Below are 23,735 nucleotides of genomic sequence, written 5' to 3'. Positions count from 1 at the left end.
TGAAAAAACTAAACACTGAAAAAATTAAAAAGATAAGTACTTAAAAAATATAAGGTGAATATTAAAAAAATAAAATTTGAGTATTAAGAAATTAAAATATAATTACTTAAAAAATCAACTCAATAAATAAAAATTTCAACCAAAAATTTTAATATAAGAATTAATTCAAGTGAAGGTGTTGTAATGAATAAATAATGTAAGATGATGAATAATAGTTTAAAAGATAATAAACCACGTACATTAGGGACACAAACAAGTCATACTATCATAAAAGCAATGCTTGCGAATTAATTTAAATGAAAGTGTTGTAATTAATAAGGAAAGTGGGACAATAAACAACAATCTGAAAGGTAATAAATCACATACAATAGGAACACAAACAAGTAGTGCTAATACAAAAATAATATTTGAAATTAATTAAATTGAAAGTATTGTAATAAACATTTGAAATAGATTAATAAACAATAGTTTAAAGGGTATGAACAATATATAGTACGAATACGAACAAATTGTGTTAGGGAATTTTAATGGGGACAATCTTGTCATTTTTTAGAGAATTTTAATTTTAATTCAATACCCTAAACTCGTAGTGAAGTTTTAGATATTTAGGGGTTCTATTTTTTTATTATCTCTAGTCCAGGGGTTTGCCATGAAATTTTATCATTTAACTACATTTCATTAGTTTTGACATCTTAGAATTTGTGATTCCTGGACTTATATGAAGTAAATTGAATTAAATGTGAAATGTGTTGAATTATTTGGGAATTAGACCGATTAAGTTGATGCTTGAGACTTAGTGGTATCAAGCAATGAACTGGAAAGGATTGGAGGTGATTTACAGTCGGAATTTGAATTTGAACTCTGCCCATGTTTGGCCTTGGACATAGAACAGTTACGCCATGTTCGTCTATGGATAGAGGTTGCAGGATAACTAAGTTAACGATATCCTACACAAGGCAAGAATAAAAGGTTTGCGTTCAGTACCGGACGTACGTGATACACTAGTTGTTATGTTGTGAACAAGACTACAAAATTGAGGAAGAAAATGGAAAGAAAGAAGAGAACAAAAAAAAAAAAAAGGCTATTAGGGTTGTATTTGCAATCATCCTAGAGTATTTTGATCTTCCTATCCACTTATTATGTGATTTAACCTCTAATCTTATTTTTCTATTTTAGGATTTTCATATTTGCTTGGGTTAAAAATTAGGTTTCTTTTTTCATAGTTTTGAATTTAGAAATGTTTTTACTAACTGAAATAGTTTAAACATGTTAATAAAGCTAGATTAATGTACAAAAACGTCTAGAAAACTTTTTTACAAAAGATTCTGATATTTTTAAGTTAACAATGATACATACTAAAGTTTTTCATAAAAATTTTGTGAGTATTTTTATACTTTAACCCAATAACAAAATATTTCCATGGAAATTTTATTCTTAGACATAGTAGACAAGGAAATAGGAGGAAAAAAATAATAACACAAGAACAAAATGGAGAGGTTCACTCCTTCTATCTCTACCCTGGTGGTTTTCCTTTGTTGCCTTAGTGTTGTCGCTGGAGTCAGCTTTCCTCCACTAAGGGAAGCTTTCTCTACCTCTCTGTTAATATAAAGGGAAATTTGAACTGCTCAAATTATCTAGATTAAATATTTTTATTTTTTATTTTAAATTTATATTTTTAAAATAAAAAATATATAAATTTTTTTAATAAATATATGTATTAATCTGATAGTCCAGATTTAATATAAATTATTCAAATTTAATATTAAAAATTTAAATTGACTTCTTAAATATATTCTGGATAATGCAGATACATTCTGAACAAAACAATAAACTTATTATAAATTTTTAATATTGAATTTAAATTATTTATATTAAATATAAATTGTTAGGATGATAAGTATATTTATTAAAAAGTTTTTACAATTTTTATATATTTTTATTTTAAAAATATATAAATTTAAAATAAAAATTAAAAATATTTAATCTACATCATCCAAATTTTCCCTTGCCACCCAAGGAGGCTTCCGTTAGTGGAGGGAAAGCCGACCGTTGTTGCTACCCACTGCTCACCGCCTTCTTCCTTGCCTGTTTCTGGCTGGCTGTTGATTTCATTGTTGCTGATTTTCTGATCCTCTTTCAAGAGGTTCTTTCTTTGGTCTCATTTGCTTCCTACTCTTGAATCCCAAGCGTTTTGCTCTTGTCGTCGCATCTCTGTTTGGTTTTTTGCTTGCCGCCACCGCCGCCGTTGTAGTTGTGGTCTTTTTCCACTTCTTGGTTCTTTTTCTTGTCCTTGTGCTATGTTTTTTTTCCCCGTGTTTGTCCTTATCTATTCATTTTCTTTGGTTTTTTTGGCATTGTTTTCTCAATGTTTCTTCCTCGTGTTAGTCAATCTCATGTTTCCTTTTGTTGCTGTCATTTTTTTTATTTTATTTTCAAGCTTCTTGATTCTCGTATTCTTCATGCCTCTAAATATCAAGCTCTTCTCAAAGTTTCTTGACATCTTAGAGGCTCTATTAATGTGGTTCAACATCAAGGTCCATTCTTCATTGTCTTTTTCAGCTATATTTCGGATCTTAGTTTTATTCTTTGCTCAAGGTTTTACACTCTATATCTCTAGTTGGGATGAGTCTTTTTCTTTAAAGTCTTTTCCTTGTTCTAATGTTTGGTATAGAGTTTATGGTTTCCCTTTGGCTTATCACTCGATCACTGCTTTTATTGGTAATAAGCTGGGTTCCTTCCTGTCCTTGATGTGTCATATGTTTATCATAATGTTGGCCTTTGTTTTTTCGGTTTCTATCTCCTATCTTTCTACTTTTCCTCATCATCGGTTCATATTTTCTCATTGCGGTGAACCTATTTCTATTTTTGTTTTCTTTAAAAATGTTGGTTGTGTTTAGAGTCGATAATATGGGCCCAACCTGCCAACCCGTAAAAAAGTTACAGGTTGAGTTAAAGAAGATGAGTTTAATTATATGTGGGGCGATTTTGATCTACCTTACATAACCTGAACTTATGGCAAGCTAACCCGTGGGTTGGCTCACTTATATTTTTTTAAAAAATGGATAAAAAATAAAATATAAAAAGTTGAGCTTAAAATAAAGCATTCAAAGTAAGGATGTACAAAATTATGATTTAAGTACTTGATACTTTTACATTTATTTAATTTAAATTTAAATTACGGTAGAAAACAATAAAAACACATTACTTATATATTTAAGTAGTGATATAATATAATTTGAATGTGATCAAGACAAGATTGAATAAAATATTTTATTATACTTTGCTTCATTCATATAATATCTTATTTAAATTATCTTACCTAGGTTAGCAAATAAAAAAAGTTTACCCACCGTTTTTATTTAAAAAATTAAATATATTTATGAAGTGCCAACCATATAATATATTATCATCTTAATTTGAATATAAAAGGAAAAAAAATAGACATAGAGCTATTAGAATGTTTATGTGGTATGAACTGAATGCATTATGATTAGTAATGTAATAGTTAGAGTTTAAATCATCATTATTTGCTTTAAAAAAAAAATTGGTATTTTAAATTGGGGCATCAATTTTGTAGCAAAAAAACCAAAACAGGATCAAAAGAAAAGGAAATAAGCACAACATTTCTATTAATTTAGATATGCATAATACTAATCAGTTATGTAAAAGACTAAAGAACAAAATGATCACAAAATAAAATTAGTTCATATTTAAATGGTGATATAAGCATGTCTTAATTAGAAATATTTTTATTGTTATTTGGATAATTAATTTTTAAGGGGAATATATGATTTTGTTTACCATGAAAAAATAATAAAAAAAGGTAAATTTATAATTTTTAAAATTTTAAATTTAAAATTTTAAAAATCATTTAAAAAAATATTTTTTTATTTGCGGGTTGACTCGCTAACCCACCAACCCGCTGTGAGTTGGCAGAATTCAACCCTCACAGAATGCGGGCCATGCCAACCCACCTCACCAAACCAACAACCTGATACGGGCCAATCTGCGGGCTGTGAGTTGACCCATATTACTAACTCAAATTATATTTAGTTTAAATTAATGATCTCTTAAAATATTATAATTCCTCATCATCATAATGGGAATAGGTTCATACATATGGCAAACACTTTAATAACAACTTGTGCTCGCACCAAGTGGTTGCCATTTGTCTGAAGTCGATTTCTTTGGTTTTAGGTCATTTGCGCAATGATCTTCGGGTCTCTTTTTCGGGTTTTCTCCAAGCATGTTGCCATATATTCTTTTGGGCCTCGTTATGTTTTTAATAGGACACATGACATTTGTATCAAGTCTAGGCTCACTTCATTTGATGCTCCTCCATAAGCTTCGATGACCAGGCCTCCTTTTACTAAAAAAATTTTCATGCGTTGAGTTGTTTGGAGCTTCTTCACTATCAAGAGTAGGTTCAACCACGATTTCATCAATTCAGCACGCAATTAATATACTCTTAATTTTAGAGTTGAGAATATAGGGTGGATTACATGAGTTGACTTAGAATAATTGATGATAAAAGTTAGGTTGAGTTGAAAAAAATTGACTTAAATAAAAATAAATTTTTTCTACTTGGATCATATAACCTGTAAATGATATAGGTTAACTTTGATGGGTTTAAGTTAGCCTATTTAACCTATATTATTTTTTAAAAAAATTAAAAAAAAGGGAAATTAATAAATATAAACTGTATTAGTCATGACTTACTTAGTCGTATCAATTCATATATTTTGTGAGAACATTATAAATTAATATTTTAGTATATCTAGAATGAATAATCATGAAGGAATATCAAACAAAAATTCATCATTTAGGTGTATCCTTTTAAAATTCATGAAAAAATAAATTGGAAAACAATAAACGGGGTTAGCAAGTTAGCCCATTTAACTTGCCAACCTTCAATGTTTGGGTTGAATTGAAATTTTTCTAGCTCATATAGAAAAAGAATGAATCTAACTCAATTCATATTTCTCACAACTTACATGGGTCAACCCATATGGTCTAGATTCAATGGCGGTGCTAGGACCTGGGCTGTGGGGTGCAACATTTTTAAAATTAATAATTTAAAAACAATTAAAAAAATTTTGAACCCAAAATTTTTAAAATTAAGTTAAGAGGTGCAAAATATTTAAATCAAGAGATGTAAAATATTAAAATATAAGAATCTTTCTTGTAATTTTCTTCAAGCTTGAGGGGTGTATTTGCCCTCCTTCCCTACAATGCAGAGGTGCCCTTTGGATTGGCTCATATTCCTAGCTCTAGCCTTAATTGCCATCATCGCGTCAAGCTTAGTTAATTATCGTTTGTTCGTTGCTCTTGTGCTGAGGTGTCAGTTCCTACTCAAGCATCAGTTCATTTATTTGTCTGGCTTTCAAGTGTCTTGTTTGTTTTTGCAAGCTAGATGGAAGTTCTTCCACTGCCCTTGTAAAAAGTGACATCGATACATTGACTAGAGAGATGATGAGGTCCTTCTTCAAGCATTTGATATGGGTCTGGATTTGGGTTTTGTGAGCTCTGTGACAAAAAAAAACTCGCCTGGCGGTACCATAACAGTTGGTCTTAGAGGGTTGTGAAATGGGTAATGCCACAACCCCTTTTTTCAGTTCAGGCTACTCTAATGATGTACTTTCTTTGTTTTATGGGTTTAGATTATTTCATAATGGCTTCTACAGTTCATTCTCTGTTATTTCTCGCCTGCGGGAATTAATGTTACCTTTGGAATATTGAGAGTATTCATATTGGTTGCTATTATTATGCTTTTTAGCCATTGTGAGAACTTTTCGTTCTCTTCTTAATTGCATATGATGTTCATTGATCACCTTCATTCCATTATCTATGTATTCCTGCATGGGGCGACTTCTTCATATATGTATTCTCTGTGGCCTTTTTCCTTTTTATTTGGTTAAAATATACGTTTAGTCCTTTAACTTTACATAATATTTTATTTTAATCTTTTAATTTTATAAAACATCTTTTTAATCCTTCAACCTTAATACTGTTAATTTTTAACAAATTTTTTCATTAAATTTTTAAATATTGACAAGATATTCTTAAATGTTGACATATTAAACTTAATTTTTTTGAAATACTAATACTTAATATAAAAATAATCATTTAAAACTAACGATATTATAGTTAAAAGATTAAAAAAATACTTTATAAATTTAAAAAATTAAATTAAAATTTTATATAAAGTTAGGTAATTAGAAGTATATTTTATTTATTTTTTTTTGAGCTATTATGTTTGTTTCTATTTGGGCTTATTTATATTTTAAATGGGCCTTATGTTTGCATGGATTAAAGCTTTAATGGTTTAATAAATTGTCCTTGTGTCAAAAAAAAAAAAAAAGACTAGGAAATGGGACCAATGTCCAATAACCACGTTGCAGACAACTCCGAGTACCGAAGTCGGTGTCAAGCAAAAATTCAAAAGCGAAGGCGGGGTTCTTTTCGGCCGGTTGGGTAGGGTCATCATGAGCGGTGTTGTGTAATTCCAAGTTGTTAAGCTTTTGTTTTCGTACCAAGTAAATATGAAGAAACTACCAAATAATTTGTTTTTTGGCCAAGAACCAAAAAAATTGTTAAAGTAATATGAAATTTAATAATATAAAGTAATTTAAAATTTAATAATTTAAAAGAAAAAGTAAATTAAAATAATAGAGAATGACAATTATTATTTTTATTACTTATAATTATTCTTTTATTAGAGACACTTGTGTACTGAAATCCAAAATTGGTACATATAATAAAAATTTAATTTATAATTTATAAAGTTGTGAAATTAAATTCTACTTTTGAAATGAAAACTTTATCAATGTAAATAATTTTTGAATCATAAAGCATTTCTTATGTCTTGATAAACTCTGAACATAATTTACCTAAATTTTTTTTATAAAAAAATAATTGGACGCTAAATATATTATTTTTTATTCAAATTATGAGGAATTAGCTCATTTTATTTCGCCCAATTGAATCTTTTAATTATTAATTAAATTAAATAAATGAATGTTGAATTTTAATTACTTGATTGATGATGCAATTTTAGTATTTTACCAATTACCCATCCGTAAATTTATATACGCGTTCGATTTTAACAAATTCTTTTTTATTATTCAAAACAAATGACGGAGACGAGACTAGTCGGAGCGTTGAGCGACTGGGACTACCATTTCAATTCAAAAACGCCTAGAAAGAGAAAGTGAGGAGAGAAAGAGTTCAACCTTTTGCACTTTCTCGTACTCTTTCAAGTCGAAGAAAGATCAACCATTGTCTTTCTTTCCTTCTCTCCCTTTTCTCTCGGGGCTCCTTCAATCATTCCATTTCATTCTGCCACAGGGAGAGAGGGAGAGATCTTTTTGATTCTCACCGATCGTTTTGAAGCTCTTGTTTAAGATTCGATTTTGATCGGTTACTATATATATTTGTCAGCTAGACGAATTGATATAACCTTTGGCTTATATTCTGTTGGGTTTGGATCCTTGATCTCTGCAACTGATGGAGGCGATCGAGGAGTTATCTCAGTTGGCTGATTCTATGCGCCAGGCGGCGGCTTTACTTGCTGACGAAGATGTTGATGAGTCGAGCCCTGCATCTTCTAGAAGGCCCTCCACTTTCCTCAACGTCGTAGCACTTGGAAATGTTGTAAGTTCTTGGGTGTCTATGATTTCTGACTACCTTACGTGCACTGAATTTTATACCAGGGTCGGGTCTCGGTTGCTTCTATTACTCAGAGCTTATGGGTTTTCTTGATATATTTAGTAAGTTTCGAATGTATGGTGCCATGCATATGGAGGGTGGCAATTATGATACGCTGTGGTTGCAGATACCTGTGGATTAGATGAATCTACTCTTCTTACAATGATTAAACATTAGAATTACAATAGAAATTGGTAACTGATAATGAGTTCTAGGAGTTAGTTGTGCTAGCTTTCTGTCAGGCATAACATCGCATTTTAACGTACGGTATGTGTTGAGATGTGAACATTGGATAGTTTAGATAGGTTATGTTATATCAGGACTTAAAATTGAAGACATTTTCTGTGAAAAAGACTATAACTTTAATTTTTAGTTGATGACTTTTGAATTGTTTGCTCATATTTGAATCAGAAAACCTCAAGCTCATATTGATCATGGGTTGAGAATGAGAATTGAACTCTGAGATCTGATCTTCCATTGTTCCTTCATAGCTAAGGTTTCAGAATTTGTTGAAGACATCGAATTTGGGATTAAAAATTCAAATTGATTTCTAAAATTCACAAATAAAATGAGAGCTTGATGGAATCTTGATTTCTTATTGAACTTCTTGCTTAATCTGTGATGAGTTTTAGGCAGGATAGTTTTTTCTAGTAACTACAGGCATGCAGATTAAGTGGGAGTATCAACTATATAGTTTTGTTTATAATTTAGTCTTTTTACTAAATGCAAATGGCAGTAACAACAATCTCAGAATTCCAGGAATTTTTTTTCCTGTGACAAACAAGTTACTTTTCCTTCTCCTTTCTTCTCAAATGAGCAACAATGCATGCAACTCGATCATGTAGGATTGTGTGCGATAAGCAATAACGTGGGTTTTATTTATTTTCGTTAGATTGCAGTTGCATTATAAATTGAACATAGGAACAATTTTTTTTTCCCTGAAAAAATGTAGTCATTTAACGTATTTGTTGAGCTAATACTATATTTCTATATTGAACACTAATGGTTTGCTGCATGGTAACTTTTTTATCTGCACTGGAAAATTGATATATTTTTATTTGATTTCATTTTTTGCCTCAACTTTTTAGGGTGCTGGTAAATCTGCTGTGTTGAACAGTTTGATTGGACATCCTGTTTTGGTAAGTTGGATTTTTTTGGGTTCCATCTATTGTAGTTAACATCTGCTATATGATATCACCTTTATACAATCTATTCTTATTCTTGAAGTCTCCTTCATCTCCAGCCTACTGGTGAAAATGGAGCTACCAGGGCTCCTATAAGCATTGATCTGCAGCGAGATGGTTCTTTAAGCAGCAAATCAATTATTTTGCAGATTGACAATAAGTCCCAGCAAGTTTCTGCAAGTTAGTTTCTATTTTTCTTAATTGACCTCCTTGATTTCTGTCAGTGCACTTATACCTGTCATCGTATACCTCCATAACTGGTTCCATCTGGTTTTTAAAATCATAATCATTGAATGTTACTTCATAATTGCTTGCATGCAGTAGAAGTGAAGCAGGCTTGGTGTTAAAAAATGGGATTTTTTTTTAATATAGATAAAACAGAGTACTTCCACTGATTGTTGATGATTGTCATCGCAGATTGCATTAACATTTATTATCAATCCAACATTGGCACATAAGCCCTCTCTTTTTCCTTCTCTTGCTTGGTATTATTATGATACATGCCTTTTCTTTTTCTTCCAAGGATATTTAAATGGTTTATTTCATTGCTGTAGGTGCCTTACGATATTCATTACAGGATAGGTTAAGTAAAGGTTCCTTGGGCAAGGGGCGGGATGAGATATATTTGAAGCTTCGCACAAGTACAGGTTTGTTGATGACTATTGTTTGATGGCAGTTGCTGCCTTCAATTTGTACATCTAAGATTTATACAATCTGCTTAGAAACTTGACAACTTGGGGAAAAAAGTTGTCTGACTCTGCTTCCCCATATTCCATTTCAATTATTACTTTAAAAGTAGTATCTGGCCTCTCATTGTGAGATGATAAAATGTAGAAAGCCATGCAGTAGTGCTGTTACTCTCATGAAAAGCTTTCAAGTTGCTTTGTGCTACATGCAACTCATATTCTGATATCAGATAATTTTTGAATGTTGTCTTTCATTTATTTAGCCGACCCCACCTAGTGGGATAAAGGCTTGTTGTTGTTGTTGTTGTTGTCTTTCATTTATTTCCACCTGTATAGGATCTGTTTTGCACAGGTTAAATTAGTTTGCTCATTAGACCACTGCATTCTCACATATTATGCTCCTTTTTCCTGGTTACATCTCCTAACATTCTGTCTGACCATATTATGTTACCAGCACCACCTCTTAAGTTGGTTGATCTACCTGGGCTGGATCAGCGAATCATGAGTGAATCGACGGTAAGTGGTGGCCTGTCTTTTCCAAACCTTTCATTCATTGTAAGATATATCTTGTCTATTAATATACTCTATTATGGTTAATGCAATTCCTTTTCTCCTTATTTTTGGCTTCTAATTTCTGTGTGATTTTTATTGGTTATAATTGAATATTGATTGGATTCTGATGTTCTTTTATATGGTCCTTTCTTAGGTTGGTGAATTTGTTGAGCACAATGATGCCATTTTGCTAGTTGTCATACCTGCAGTTCAAGCATCTGAAATTGCTTCATCTCGGGCCTTAAGAACTGCGAAGGAATATGATAGAGAGGGTATATCATTTGCTCTTGTTTTGTTCTCCCTTTTTGTAGAATTTTCCATTTCATAAGTAAATAGGCTGTAAAAATTTAATTTAGGTACCCGAACCATTGGTATCATTAGTAAAATAGATCAAGCTGGATCAGACCAAAAATCTTTGGGGGCAGTTCAAGCACTTCTTTCGAATCAGGGCCCTGCAAGAGCGTCAGATATTCCATGGGTTGCTTTGATTGGTCAATCAGTTTCAATAGCTACAGCACAAACTGGATCTTCTGGTTCTGAAAATTCTCTGGAAACTGCGTGGAGAGCAGAGAGTGAAAGTCTCAGATCCATATTGACTGGAGCTCCTCAAAGTAAGCTTGGAAGGATAGCTTTGGTTGACGCTCTAGCACACCAAATCCGGAGTCGGATGAAACTCAGGCTGCCTAACCTTCTTTCTGGGTAATTTTTGTGTTGTGCAATTTGACATTTTTCTTAGTAATTTATAAGGGTCCGTATTTCCATTTTGTTCGTGATTAGTGGAAACTTCATATCATATCTACTGGGAAGTCAATGATAGGATTTTTTTTTTTAAATTTTTTTACATGGACCATTTTAAATTTTAAATGTATTTATTTAGACTTGTATTTTTGATATTGTTTTTATATATATAAAAAAACAATAAACCTAATTTATTCTCAACTTCTCTTAAATTTGCAACAACGTTCATTTTAATTATATATATTTGAATATATATAACACAGATTAGTGTTGAAATTAAATATTGTTTGTTATTATCTTTTGATCAGATTTCTTTAGAAAATTATTTTTTGTTTGGTTCTTTTTTTAACAATTAATTATTTTATTATTAAATTATTTTGCAATTCGTTCAATTAAAAAGTGGTTATTGTATGCAGGGGTATTGTTGGATGAAAATGAAAAACTTTACAATATTGTTCCCCTTTTCATGGGCAAACGTTTTCTTGCCTTTCTACTGCCAAAATCTGGAATTAACTTTTTTTTTCTTTTGGAACAGAAGTCAATTTATTAACAAAGGTAAACGATACAACACTTTTATTTGGAACCAACTTGTATTAAATTTTTATTTGGTCCATGTAAAATAATCATTTTTTATTTAGTGAATCTTGAGGTGTTTAATTCCTACCACAACAAGCAAATTTGATGTTCAATTAATTTTTATTTAATTTTTTCTTAATATAATAATTTAATAGTAAATCAAGTTTATGGTTTTTGATATGAAGTAAATAAATACTGAATAAAATTTTTTGAGGAACATATTTTTACATTTTTAGTTGAAATATCTTATTCTTGAGGGTATTTTTGTGAAAGTAGGTTTAGTTGTGACTTGTTATCTTGTTTCATTAGAGGTTCATGTCAATTTTTTATAATAGTGGGGTGGGCAATGTAATTAAGTTATATCTTACGATGGGGAGAATGTTTTTCCCTAATAAATGTTTTCATCTTCACTTTGGCCTTTATGTAATTTCCTCTACGATTATAGTATTCATGGTTATACCATTTGTTTTCAATATAGAAAGCTGTTTGAGGCAAACTGACTTGTCATTGGTACTGGTATTTAAAGTTGAAGGTCTGTTTCTCTAGTTTTATTTTATTCTTTAAGCTTGATTGTTATGCAATATTTTTAAAGACGTTGATTTTAGCCTGCAGCCTAAATGTAATATTGGTTTGATTACATGAAAAATCCGCTATTTTTGCAGTGAAAAATTATTTATCTTTTTTTCTTGTTTTAAAATTTACTGATTCCATTCTTAAGTGTAAGGAGTCACTGTGTAAGGCTAAATAAATTGGGTTAAGTTGAAACAAGGGAGGTGCATCATGAATTATTCATTTGCGATTGCTGGAAAGAACTGCTATGTGTATCATTAATTGGCTGAATGATTGCCTTTTGTTTCACAAAGTTGCATATGTTTGTTGGTTTTAGAACCACAATAGAAATTGTATTCTCTTACTTTCTACTGTCACATTTTCAAGGTTACAAGGGAAGTCTCAGATAGTTCAGGATGAACTAGTGAGGCTTGGGGAGCAAATGGTTACAACTTCAGAGGGCACACGAGCTATAGCCTTGGAACTTTGCCGTGAATATGAAGATAAGTTCCTCCAACATATCACCACTGGTGAGGTATGTTTCTTAAATTTATTGTTTTACTTCAGCTCATGTCAATATTGATTGTTGTCCATAATGCTACATTCTCTCGTATTAAATGATTTTCTGAACTATTGTATATCTCAGCATATCTAGTATTATTGTTAAAAATCATTGTCTATGTGTCATTGATATGAAGTTGAGATGCAATTTTCACTTTAATGCACGGATCTATTAACATTAGTTGGACATAGCATGTGCTCTTCATTATTGTCAGAGTAACCTAATTTTGCATGTTAGGCTGTTAGCAGCATTGGATGACAACCTTTTTTTCCCCCAATTTACGTTCTTGAGCATAATTATTTTTTCTGTTAATTGCTCAGAGCCATTTTATTTATTTATTTATTTATCATACATGTATCTATCAGGGTGCTGGGTGGAAAATAGTTGCCAGTTTTGATGGAAATTTCCCTAATAGAATCAAGCAATTGCCTATTGATAGGCATTTTGATATCAACAACGTAAAGAGGGTAAGTTTCAAATTGCTGCTTCACTGATGCACACTTTTAAGCTGGTTTTTTGGTTGTGATTATTGCTTCTACTGACCATTTCTTCAATTATCAGATTGTTTTGGAGGCTGATGGTTATCAACCGTATCTTATTTCCCCTGAAAAGGGTCTGAGATCTCTTATTAAAGGTGTTCTAGAGCTTGCGAAAGAACCATCACGTCTTTGCGTTGACGAGGTATTTATCTTTTGTAATTCTCAATTTGAATTATTTTTAAGATTTCTTTAGTCAGTTTGTAGACAATCCTAGCTTCTACGCTGTGAAGTTGATTATGAAAGATTTATTTTGTTCTTAAGTTAGGCTTATTGTTGATATGCTGTCTAATTCCCTATGATAATTGGTGTTGGTGAGAATATTGTCCTGTCTCGAGTACCATGCCTTTAAGGGAGTGTTTGGTTGGGAAATCAAACATAATTCTCGGATGCAATTCCACGTTCCTAGGCCTATAGTAGCACGTCGGTCATTTTCAGGAATATAAATACACGGAGAACTGCTTGTATATGAGTCGGTGATTTTATTCAGACTTTCTTCCCTCTCCTCATCGTTAAATACAAAGTGTAATCTTCACATTTAGCTCATCACAAATATTCTTGGGATATCTATTTACATTTTTTTAATATTTAATAATTTAATAATAATCTTCCGAGGCATTGCTGTTTTCACTTATTTATAATTATAGCACTCTTACATAGTTATAATAATCATTACTATTATTTTATTATTTATAATTTATAATGTAATGTTTATAATTTATAATTATATGTGTATTTGAATTATAATTATATTTTTTAATTTATCATATTGTAGCACTTTTGTTTGTTTTTATTCATTATTTTGTAGTTTATTTATACTATATCTTCAATAATTCAATAATATATTTTGGTGATATTAGTTGTTTATCAATTTATATAATATTTTTTATATTTCAGTAATTATGATTTATTTTTATAATTTATTTATTGCATATTTTACATTTTTATTTTACATTATGTATTTTTTAAGCATATTTATTTATGTATGTAATCTTTTTATGTTTTGGATTCATTTTTATATATATTATGATTTTTTGTAATTTATATTTTATTTATTAGTTCTTGAACCACTCTAGTCATTCCAACAAAAAAGGCTATTCTTTTTCATGTTTTTTGCAGGAAATAATATTATTTTTCTGTAAAAGATGTCTTTGTTTAAGTTGCAGAAGATGTCGGTTTGCTTGTGGAGATGGAGATATTGGTGTTGTTGAAGCTTTTGCTATAACACAAGATTCAAATATAGTTGAAGTTTAAGAATATGTTGTCTTGTTTATTTTGTCTTGTCAAATATTAAATTTTGAAGACCTATCGAATAATTCAAGAGAAGAAAATTTCTTTTTTGTGCCATTTTTTATGACAAGGCATTGGAAGGTAATTTTTGAGTTATGTGTGTTTCTAGTTTTTAATTTTATTTTTCATATGGTTGATTAAACAAGCCAAGCAACCTAGCCCACTTGGCGAGTCAGTCTTGATTTTAAACTCATCTAACTAAGATGTGTTAAATGAGGCAGCTTGTTTAAGCCATGTGCTGTGGTAGGTTGACCTATTTGTAAGTGTATTAGGGCAGGGAGAGGCAAAATGATATTTTAAAATTGCAGAAACATTATTATCCCATGGGAATCCTGCATATTCACCCTCCTGCATTGGAATGTTGCACTTCCAGGATTTATTGTTTTGTGTAATTTGCACCAAACATGAAAATTCCAAAGAGATTCTGCAATATAATTATTATGTTTTGCCGCCTCTTGGAGCGCTATATGTGAAGTGTTTACAATTACTTTTTTTGAATGATTGTCACCTTCACGACTGACGACCTGTATATTTTGTTGACTACTAATAGAGATCCTTTTGGCCTTGTGATCCAGGTACATCGTGTCCTAATAGATATAGTTTCAGCTGCTGCCAATGCTACTCCAGGTTTAGCAAGGTACCCGGCTTTCAAAAGAGAGGTATTGGACTTTGTTAACATTTTTTAATTTATTTTAACTGCTGCTTGACAGTTGATGCTTGTATTTTTAAGTAAATTGGAGTCAAACTTTTAATTTTCCATTATTCTTTATAATCAATTGCATGGGAGGAGTCCTTCTCTTCCTCATCATAAACAACCTTTTTTTATAAATTCTTCAAGGTTGTGGCCATTGCAACATCAGCATTGGAAGGGTTTAGGAATGAAGCAAAGAAAATGGTTGTTGCCCTAGTTGATATGGAGCGAGCTTTTGTGCCACCTCAACACTTCATTCGTTTGGTACAAAGAAGGTAATTCTAAAATAATTTTAGCAGCAGTTGTTATTCTTGTATTTATTAACTTACTATAACATCTTCTGAAGTTTTCTCACAAGTTTATGTTTTTGTTTTATGTTTGGTCTAAGTTTTGGAGATTGTCTTCATTTGGGAATATTTATTTTGACGCATTATGAAAATAGGGTTTCAATCTAAGATTTCCTGCTAACTATCAAACTCCTATCATTAAATAATGCGTTGTTGTTTCATTTGGGGATATTTAAATAAACATATAATGAGTCCCTATCAAATTTTACTGGCAATGGCATGGAATCGAAAGGATTAAACACATTATTACTTGGTTGAAGAGGCTTTGATATTATGTCAATAATCATTTCATCCAGAAGCTTAAGCTAAGTGAAGGCTCATTACAAAAGGAAAAAAATCATTTTTGTTGGAGAGACCTTTTAATGAGGGGGCAGTAAACTAGGGAAAGTTTTTTGGCCTATGCATTAGGAGAGATCGTATGGGATTAAGGATTTTTTCTGATGCTCTTTTCCAAAGCTCTGGAATTTTATTGAAAACAATCTCGGAAAACTATTTTAGGTACTCCATCAAAATGGTAAGATTTATGAATTAAATTTTCATTACTCTTGCTGAAAAAAGATGTATATTTCTTTTGGCTAAAGTATTATAAACCAACACGTTTTGCAACTCGTGTTTATTGAAGAATACTACAGCAAAATAGAATTGTGACTAGAGAAATAATTCCCAGAGCAGAAATATCTCCAATTTCTAGTAGTCTTTCTCTCCTATTATTCTTATCTATGCCTTCTTAATCCATCATTTTGGACATATTTGGCTTAACAATGTGAATTCTTGCTAAAGAAATTTAAGATCCAATTTGTTTGCCCTTACAGTTTATTCTGCGATCTGATAGTTATTCTATGATACGTACTTTAGGATGGAAAGGCAACGCCGAGAAGATGAACTCAAAAATCGATCTTCAAAAAAAGGGCAAGATGCAGAGCAATCTATGCTTAACCGGGTAGGTGGTCACTTATTCAGTGTTTGATGAAATGTGGGTTTGTAGAAATTAATAGTAGTTTGTAATTTTGCTACTCCAAATTATATTTTGTTTCTGATCGTCTGTATTATGGTTTGTTGGTATAAACTGCATACCATCAACTCAGGCAACTAGCCCTCAAACAGGTGGAAGCATGAAGTCAATGAAGGATGAGAAGGAGAAGGACAAATCAAGTCAGTCAGAGAAAGAAGGGAAAGAAGGAAAAGAAGGGAAAGAAGGGAAAGAAGGTTCTGGTTTAAAAACTGCAGGTTCTGAAGGAGAAATAACAGCAGGTTTGTTGGTTGATTCCATGCTCTAGCTACTGCCCTATTCTAGTGGAAAATTTTCAACAAAACATTTACCCCATTTAGGTGGTAATTTATTGGAAGGTTAATAATAGGAAATGGTGGACCATGGCGCTTCTTAACAATGATAAACACAGTTTTGTGGCAATCAAACCTAGGAAGGCATAGGAGCATACTCTGACATAAATTTCTCTAACATATTATTTTGAAACTGGAATTTTCCAAACAGGTACTTAACTAGAAGAGATTTGAGTTTTAATTATCACCATATAAAAATCCAATCTTCTGTATTCGCTGCAGGATATTTGTTGAAGAAAAGCGCGAAAACTAATGGTTGGAGCAGGCGATGGTTTGTTCTAAATGGGAAGACAGGAAAGGTTCGTAACCATTTCTCCAAATCTGTCAATTTTATTCATTGTCTTCTTAGAAGCAAGTTACTCATTTATTTTTTCGGCAACAAGCATCTTATATATTTTATTATTGATTATTGATTAGTTTGAATCAATTGGTGAAACTTCTGTTTCACTTTCTTGTAATGACTATTTCTTTGGTGTTAATTGTTGTTCATTGTTTATCAAGCCAGATGAGTCTTGTGGTAAACAGTAATGTAAGACTGACAATTATACACATAGATGTTAGATGACTTCACTAGTGAAGTGGGCTTTCCAAATTTCTACGTTTTATCTTTGGTCTTCACTACGTTCTATAGATCATCCCATGCTTAATTTTTTCTTGGAGAAGCTCGAGTTTTATTTACAATTGGTGTTCAAGCCACTTACTGCATGTATGTACTGTTTTCAGCAAATGATGTAATGATTATTATCATTTAATGAGTTTTTGACAGTTTTTCATTTGTTTATCTTTGTTGTGCTTGGTTAATTGTGCTTGAAGAGATATAATTAATTTTTCTTTTCAACAGACAAAGATGTAACTAACTATGTTTATGATATAATCTACTACAAGTAACATTGACTCTGATTTTGCTTTGCAGCTTGGTTACACAAAAAAGCAAGAGGAAAGACTTTTTCGTGTGTTATTACGTTAGAGGTATGAGGACCATCAATACTTTTGTGCATGAATGTTTTTTCATCAACGGTTATATTTTCAGCAAATGCATTGAAGTTTTTTTAGCATAAATCTTTAATCCAAATATAACTTAATTAGTGATTAATTTCCAGCTGGAATGCCTACATAAGTGCTTGGTTGAATTCAAATTTAGTTATCATTGGCAACTTTTCCCTTGTTATTCATGGTAGTCTAAATTATTTGAAAGTTTTCTTTTAAAAGTCTAAAACTAGTATAAGAATACCTAGTGGTCAAACAAAGGATTTCCTATAAAGATTGGACTATATCAGGGATCATCTCTGAGTCCTTATTTGTTCAACTTGATTTTAAATGTTTTGACGGAACATATTCAAGAGGAAATCCCGAAATGTATGCTCTTCGCGGATGATATAGTTCTTATAGCAGAGATAAGAGAAGAGGTTAATTGTAAACTTGAGTTATGGAGGAGGACATTGGAATCGAAAGGTTTTCGTCTGAGTAGAAGTAAGACGGAATATTTATATTGTAAATTTGGTAAAGGAATATTTGACAATAATTTGGAAGTGAAATTGGGAGATCAAATTATACCTCAAGTAGAAAAGTTTAGATATTTGGGAGCCATTATTCAAAATGATGGCGAAATCAGTGGAGATATTTCACATAGAATTCAAGCTGGGTGGTTTAATTGGAGAAAAGCTAAAGGAGTTATTTGTGACCGTAAGGTGCCTAATAAACTTAAAGGAAATTTTTATCGCACTGCTATCAGACCGGCAATGTTATATAGTAGTGAATGCTGGGCTCTAACGGGACAGCAAGAGCATAAAGTTGGAGTAGCAGAGATGAGAATGTTACGATGGATGTGTAGACATACACGTAAAGATAAAATTCGAAATGAGCACGTACGTGAAAAAGTGAGGGTGGCACCTATTGAAGAAAAAATGGTAGAAAATCGGTTGAGATGGTTTGGGCATGTACAAAGAAGACCAAGGGAGGCACCAGTGAGAAGAGTGGAACATATAATTTTGAGTCCGATTAAGAGAGGTAGAGGAAGGCCTAAGAGAACACTCTTGGAAGTTGTTGAACGCGATCTCTTAATTAATAATATTCCTAAAAGTTTGATAAATGATAGAGCACAATGGCGTCTTGCAATCCATGTAGCCGACCCCACCTAGTGGGATAAAGGCTTGTTGTTGTTGTTGTTGTTGTTTTCTTTTAAAAGTCTTGTACCTTCCATCTCCAACAATGACGTAACAGAGACTCTTGCTTTATGGAGAATGAATGTATATACTTCAGAAATTTATCCGCAGATTTGGTACAATCATTCAAAGTCTATATTCTATTCATTAGTGTTTTTTGTCCTTTTCTTTTACATCTGGACATTTCCCTATTTATACGCATATTGGCGTATATGGATACTAAACCAACCAAATGTAACATTGCATTGACATTAATTTATCTTGAAACTTCGCAGATTAGGTACTATCATCCATTTCTTGAAACACCTTTTATGCATGCCAAACATGACCTTAGTTTTTTACTTTCACTTCTGGTGTTGAAAAGGCACTAGAGCACAAATTTCCTCGATGTGAGTGAGAGTTCATTGAATATACAAATATAATTTAGAAAAAAAATTGGTTTTTATACTATTGGTAGCTTGGACGTTTATTTGGTTGCATTGGCTGGGGTTGGTTGTATAACATGAGAGAGATGTGAGTATAACTAAAAACTTTAAATGACGATTTTAGTATCTTGCAGGAATGCAACATTGTAGAGGTTTCAGATGAAGAGGATCCTCCATTAAAGAGCTCAAAGGGTAAAAGTCCAATGGACCTGATTCTGGCAAACCCAGCCTTGTTTTCAAGATCACTACTACAATTCCATATAAAACTGTTTTGAAAGGTATATTCTACAGCTATTGTAGCCATTTTTTTGAACATACTCCCTGCACTCATTTCATGGATATGTTTTTAGAACATTTTTGAATTTGATTGGTTTCTGTTTCTCTGTACAGCACATAGTGCTGTTCTTTTGAAGGCTGAGAGTGCAGCTGACAAGGTTGAATGGATTAATAAGATAAGTAATATTATACAAGCACGAGGAGGACAAATAGCTATTTCATCTAATGGTTCCTTGGTGAGCTACTGCCTTATGGCTTCTGTTCACACGTGTGATGGATGATTACTGGTTTTAAAGAAACCGGCTCATTGTTTTTTCCCATTCCAGGATACAATGTCTCAGAGACCTGCAGATCCCGAAGAAGAACTACGATGGATGTCCCAAGAAGTCCGTGGTTATGTTGAAGCTGTTTTGAACAGTTTAGCTGCCAATGTACCAAAGGTAAGCCTTTTCTCCAAAGTTTTCATTTTTCTTTTTCTTTTTCTTGCAGGTTTTTTTAAAATTTTTTATCACATTTTCTGCTTTATTGTTTGAGCAGGCAGTTGTCCTTTGCCAAGTTGAAAAAGCTAAAGAAGACATGCTGAATCAATTATACAGTTCTGTCAGGTTTGGAAATTCTTACGTTTACATTTTCCTTTTCTGTTGCGTGACTCATGATATTCTCTTTGTTGTAAGTTGCAGAGCTTCATTCTTTATTGGGTTGAAGGGTATTTTTATCCCTTAATTATTTGCTCAAGAGTGTTTAGTATCCTAAACTTACATATGGTGCAGTTTTTCCCTTTAATATTTGAAAATAATGCCTCGTGCAACTTGGTTAGTTGACCCAAACAATTATAAAAAAGAATCTTAAAAATTACAAACAAGACCCATAAAACTAAGAATAAATACCCTATAAGAAAATTAATATTGATTAAATCTTTAAAATAGTGTGATAATTTATAAGTTTTCTCCAAAATTTATAAGTGTTCCAAAAATTTACAGCTAGGATGAAAAACACGTTCATTTAATAACCGGTGTACTAGTTAAGTTGTCAATTTATAGAGAATGTGTAAATCTCAAAAGTTAACTTGTAAACTAGTTGCTGATAATAATTACTCCCTCAAATTCTATTTATAAGACACCTTTAAGCTTTAACCAAATCACACGGATTAATAAAAATGGTTAAATTAGTTAAAAGTATTTTTAATCAAATTTTTTTATAGAAATCCCAAACTTTTATATATAATTAGTTTATGATCAATAATACACCAAACTTCACGGTTAGTTATTGTTTTCATCTAAAATTTTCAATACAATTTTGTAAATGAGGTTTGTTCAAACTCTAAATAGTTGAATATTTGACTGGAAAGTTTCAGAGAAAGTGTTATCATATTCAAAATTAATCATTCTCGAAGTGTTAATACTGTCTCTTAAAATTAAAATGACCTCAAGAATGATAACACTTCGAGAATGATTAATTTTGAATATGATAACACTTTCTCTGAAACTTTCCAGTCAAATATTCAACTATTTAAAGTTTGAATGGACTTTATTTACAAAATTGTGTTGAAAATTTTAGATGAAATAATAATTAGCTATGAAGTTTGGTGTATTGTTAATCAAAAACTAAATATATACAGAAATTTGGGATTTCTATAGAAATTTTTGAAAAAAAGAATTTTATCTAATTTTAATCACATTTCTTAATCCGCGTGATTTAGTTAAAAGTGTCTTATAAATAGGATTGGAGGGATTAATTATTATTAGCAACTCTTTTATAAGTTAACTTTTGAGATTTACACTCTCTAGAAATGTATAACTTCACTAGCATATTTGTTATTTATAAATAAAAGTATTTTTTAACCCTAGCTAGAAATTTTTGAAGGAGGATTTATAAATTATGGAGAAAGATTTATAAACTATCACACTATTTTAAGGACTTGATCAATATTAATTTTCTTGTAGGGTACTTATTTATAATTTTTGATGTCCTTTTTTTATAATTTTTTTGGTCAACTAATGGTGAAAGTTAGTTTTTTGAGTGGCAAAGTGTCCAGTCCACCATTTTCAAATGGTACAAGGAAAAATTGCACTATATATAAGTTTAGATATTACGTGAGAATAATTGATGAGGCAAACTGTTAACCCTTCTTTAATTCCTTAGTATTTATTTATTGGACTGTGCCTGTACCTTGAAGAGTGAAGTACTGCATTTGTGGGGACATGGGGTTTATTCTTTGTTGATTTGAGCAAATTAGTTTAGGAGACACTTAAATCTTTCAGGGGAATCATGTTAATCTTTGATGGATCTATATTATAGATTTCTGAAGGCATTCTTGTGTTCATTTTTTCCCCCGTGACTTGGTTATGGTAAACTTTTTATTTCCTTATTATGGACAGTTCTCAAAGCACGGCTAAGATTGAGGAGCTGATACAAGAGGACCAGAATGTGAAGCGAAGGAGGGAACGTTACCAAAAGCAATCCTCACTTCTCTCGAAACTGACACGTCAACTGAGTATTCATGACAACAGTGCAGCTGCTGCCACTAGCTGGTCAAACGGTAGTGTTGAAGGTATGTATATAAAAGATAATATCTTATTTATTGGCATAATTAATGGTGGGGTTGAATCATATTCATCTAAAATGTCAAGGCCTTTAGTCTTTTGTATTTTCAGTGTCCAAAGTTGAATCATTGTGAGAACCTAGAAGTTTGTGCGTGAAATATCATTAATAAAACCACTTTTGGACCTTGACAACTTGAACTTTTGGAATGCTGACATACTATCACGGTTCTTCTCTTTGACCAAATTTGATCCTCACCATTCCCATTCTCATCACCAACACATCTATATATATATACATACATATATATATGTATGTATATATAATTGACTTGGTATGAATTCAACTGTTTTGACGGCTAATTTATTCTCATTTAACTATATATACGTGCTAAATCATTAATATACTTTAGACTTTAAGTTAATTTGAGATTCAATTTGCGTTTTAAAACTTAGAGAATTAACATGATAATTTAATAAAAACATAAGGGATTAAAGTGCTTAAAAAAATAATCTTAAGGAACCAAATCGATAATTCAAGCAAACCTAAGGGATTAAAAATTTATTTCCCAATTGAAATCAGTTCTATTGTGGCTTTCCTATTTCTCTTGATTTACGCACATTGGTTAAAAAATTTAAGCGCATCTGTATTGATAGGGTTAGACTCTAGTTAAATTCCACTGCAAGCTCAAAAGACTCTGCATGAGAGCACTTGAAAATAGGTTGTTTCTCTATTCCTTATCCTATTTGGTCTTTCTCTCAACTTCTTTATCATTGTTTGCAGAGAGTAGTCCAAGAAGTGATGGTCCAGGTGATGATTGGAGAACTGCTTTCAATGCTGCTGCTAATGGCCCCAGTAGTCGTAGCAGTTCTTTAAGATCTAGATCTAATGGTCACAGTCGATCTAATGGTGATATAGTACAGAATGGTGATATGAACTATGGTTCAAACTCCGGTAGTCGTCGTACTCCTAACCGATCAGCCCCCGCCCCGCCTAGTTCTTCTGGTTACAGATTTTAACAGGTAGTTGGGGACGCGGAGTCTCTCCATTTTCTTATTATCCTTTTCCCTCCACTTTTTACTCATAACCATTGCATTAAATGAATTTGTTTTGGTCATAGATTTGATGAATGGTTATGATTAGGGAAGTGAAGGGAAAATGATGATAAAGAAATGGAGAGATTCTAGGTCCCGTTGCTGCTTGCGATCAAATCTTTAATCTTTTGAAGTGAAATTTTGCTGAAGTGAAGAGATGAGAAGAGAGTGATGTGGGTTCCACCTCTATCATTGTGAGCCTCTTTCTCTCTTTCGCTCTTCACTTCATGAGACGACACTTGAGAGATAACCATATGTACAAACTAAAGTGGGGAGGGAGGATTTTAGTCGTATTGATTCTCTGTTTCTGGCAGGGTATATTTAGTGATACGAGATGTTTGTGTACATAGAAGACCATATGTTTGTGTATATATGTAGTATAAGGCTTTTCTGGCGTGTCCCAGTATCATGCAGACGAAGTCAAGATGGACTTGAATCTCACAGGTTTGCAATTCTATATTCTTTTCATTACTTCTAA

The 23,735-nt window shown here is 31.7% G+C and overlaps 1 pseudogene; it reads left to right on the top strand.

Moving 5' to 3' along the window:
- Positions 1-7,167: 7,167 nt before the first annotated feature.
- Positions 7,168-23,735, top strand: LOC129313283 (dynamin-2B-like; annotated as a pseudogene).

Source organism: Prosopis cineraria, unplaced genomic scaffold (genome assembly GCF_029017545.1).
Source record: "Prosopis cineraria cultivar Desert tree isolate PC_DT_omini unplaced genomic scaffold, ASM2901754v1 PC6, whole genome shotgun sequence".
NCBI lineage: Eukaryota > Viridiplantae > Streptophyta > Magnoliopsida > Fabales > Fabaceae > Prosopis > Prosopis cineraria.
Note: the sequence above shows the minus strand (reverse complement) of the source record. Positions and strands in the feature narration are given on the sequence as shown.